General features: G+C 36.8%; 1 long non-coding RNA gene across 2 annotated transcripts; it reads right to left on the reverse strand.

The window, feature by feature from the left end:
* Nucleotides 1–593: 593 nt before the first annotated feature.
* Nucleotides 594–3,067, reverse strand: LOC310761889. 2 transcript variants are annotated; one of them, XR_014547729.1, is made up of 3 exons: nt 2,993–3,067; nt 937–1,099; nt 594–779 (listed from the first exon to the last, which is right to left on the reverse strand). It is a non-coding gene; the product is annotated as an uncharacterized lncRNA (long non-coding RNA). The 2 variants fall into 2 exon arrangements; XR_014547730.1 differs by having other exon boundaries at nt 2,989–3,060.
* Between the last annotated feature and the right edge of the window lie 310 nt (nt 3,068–3,377).

A 3,377-nucleotide genomic window follows, 5' to 3' on the forward strand; every position in this document is an offset into this window, starting at 1 on the left:
ATTCCAAAGAACCAGAAAAGACTTTTTATGTATGGAACAACAGCCAATCGAATGCTGTTAGCCCAGAGATGGAAAGAAGACAAAGTCCAGAGAAGAATGGTAAACGAAGCTGATGGACTATGCTGAAATGGCAAAGTTGACTGGAAAAAACTTTACAATAGAATGGGAAAATTTTATAACTTATCCAAGAGACCTCTGTAAGCAGATGGAAACATTGGCAGGATTTTGATTTCGCTTGTAGTGTAACAATTACCATGGAAAATATGGATTGATATAATACAGTGCAGAAGAATATGCAGTTTTTAATGTTTAAAATGGGACTCCAGGGAAGGGGTGGGGGGAAGTCCTGAGATTTGGGGGAAACTCTGTATATGTTTATGTACTTGATTTTTAAAAAATAATTTCGTATTGTAAAGTCAAATAAAAATGATTTTTTAAAAAAAACCACACAAAACACCTGGCTTTGTTTGCTTGGAATGCACAATGGCAAGAGTAACATCCATCATCTCCAACTCTTGCCTCTAGACCTATCTATACAGTAATTGGCGTATTGCCTCTCAAAATTTCCCAAACATGAAATGAGACTCTCAGGCTGCATATTCACAGGCTGAATTTATTTATTAGTTTATCGTATTTACTGAGGTGAAGCCTCATGAGTTTTGCTGTTGAAAGCCTTGCCTCTCGGTTTCAATGCAGGATGAGTCAGGAAACAATCAACCTTTCTCTTTAATCACAATATCCAAAATGGCCACCACTTTGCTTCCTGTCATGATGATGCTCTGATGGTCAATAGAGAGGAAGACAAACATTAGAATTCGTGCATTTCACCAATATTATCTTCCTTTTTCTTTTCTTTTTTATCCATGACCTCTGGGGAAAAGTTTTCCCCACCAGAAAACAAATGCAACAAAGACCATTATTTTCTTAGCACTTAACTTTTTCTTCAGTTCAGAGTTGAGGTCTCTTTTCAGGGGAAATTGTATTTCGGTTTGCTTTCCCTCTTCTCACTTGCTCATTCCAGGAGCCATCGGTTAGTTGAAAAATGTGATGTCAGATCTCACTCTAGATTTGGATTCTTTTCATTCACAGTTGGAGGTGGCTGAACGAAAGCATCGTTATGAGAGAATTCAATCACGGCTCAGCGCAATTTCACAGATCCTTATTGTTCCATTTAGGAAGAAATGGCTCAGAGTTAATGTAAACGGTTGTGGGAATTTGAGCAACAACCAAAAAAGCCCCTACCCATTATCCATATTGTTGATATTCGACACACATAGGTTGCCACAATAAATCTTGCGCTAATCAGGGCATCTTTATGCAACAGAGAGCCAAAGATAAAGTATGGGAAATTATAATAAGAGGAGACTCGACATGATCAGACTTGTAGAAAGATAACTACCTGGGAAAAGCTGAATTTACTTTTCTGTGTTCACAATGAGGCAAAACAAAGCACGGAGGGAATTTCAGGGAGACATTAGATTTGATTAAAAAGTTTAAACACAGCCAATGTCATGCATCTCTCAGGATAAGCACAAAATGGATTCGCTGAGTGCCCCCCAAAAGTTATATGTTACCGACACAATTGAAAGTCAAGTGGCATAGACCAAACAGACCATGGCTTTAGCCAATATGAATGCTTTGGCCCATTTCACGTCAAATACAAATCAGCATCTGCCTCAGATATTGATTTAAAATAGAGTTACTCAGGGGTCTCCTGTCTATAATTTTGTATGCCAAACTGTTTGTGCGGGAAATAAACAAACAGTAGGGGGGCCATCGAAAGCCAGATGTTGAGTGTTTGTCAGCCCTGGTACAATTTACCTTCGGCCTTTTATTTTATATTTTTAGTAAACTCCTCTCAGAGGGGTGGCAAGTACAGTAGGACCTTAACTCAAGGACCTTGATTTCTATTATGGCTGAAACCCAAATCTTCTAGTGCATCTGTAAGCCTGTGTTTTAAATGGAATTAGAACCAGAGGAAACATTACAGGCGCTAGAAGATTGAGCCTGATGAAATTATTCTCTTTGCTATGACTGAGGGCTCCATGAGACTGGTGCTTTACTATTCCTTCTTTGAGAAAAAGTTGAGACTTTCACAGTAAAATATTATATATTATATATATATATTATTATATATAATATATATTATATATTATATAATATTATATTATATATATATATATATAATATTATATATAATATATATTGTGTATAATATACATATTATATATATTATATTTATATATATATTTTATATATATATATATATATATATATATATATATATATATATATAAAATAATATTTATATATATATATATATATATCCTATTTTGAGGGCTGGTGTGAAGGAATTTTTTTGGGGGGAGAAGGAGGAAACAGTAATAAACTTTATGTAAATCTGCTCCTTCAAAGAACTGAGCAAAAAGGAAGGAAGGAACTAGATATTATATAGTTCAGTTTGGTTGCATATACAACTGTAGCAATGATGTATTGAATTTTGCAAATGCCAGGTTAGGATTTACTGTTTAGTTTAAGGAACACATACTTTTCTGAAAAATCACATCCCCCCCCCCTTTTCTTTAATTCTTCATTTAATTTTGTCACCAATCTTTGTTCCGTTCCATGTTCATAATTTTGTCTGCTCTTAGGAGGTGTTCTGGTCACAGAGCAATTACTTCCAACTCTCTGATTTCACACTATAGATTTCCACTTATGGTAGACGGCTTTTCCATTCTTACAAGATTACACTGACAGCAAAGGCTATTTTGTCTTCCATCAAAAGTTAACAATAGCGCAAGGACCACGTATGTGTATTTGATGAACACAGATTTTGTCCATTGGTTTCTCCAGATCAAACTTAAGGCTGTCAAAATGTTTGGGGAATTCAAGTTTACGGATCTCCAGTCTAGGGGAAGTGAAGCCCTCCTTAGACATTCTACTCGTGAGTAAAACTAATTCACACAGTGTGGAAATAAGTGTGCCAACCTGCCCCACATATCAGTCTCAAACTTCTGAAGTACACACCTGCATTTGTGGAGAGTCATTGTACAGCTTAGAACCCTGGAAGATTAGGGTTCTAGATGCTCCATGCAAGTGAAGGTTGGTGGAGCTGGAACTTATATTTAACTGAAACTGACTAGGGATGCAGTCCACACACACCCCTCAAGCTGTGGGAAGTTTGAACTGAGTGAAGGCAGTGTAGCTGTACTCTTGCCAAATGTGCCAAATGTGCAGGTGGACAGCAGCCCCACCAAAGAGCCAGTGGGCAGTTAGAATTGCTCTGTAAGTGACTAGATTTCCCCACTGATTCTCAACAGGATCTAAAGACAACTAATTGTGCAATACTATGCATATCTACTGAGAAGCAAGCCCCA

This window comes from Podarcis filfolensis (genome assembly GCF_964270895.1).
Source record: "Podarcis filfolensis genome assembly, chromosome: 4".
In the NCBI taxonomy this organism is placed as follows: Eukaryota; Metazoa; Chordata; class Lepidosauria; order Squamata; family Lacertidae; genus Podarcis; species Podarcis filfolensis.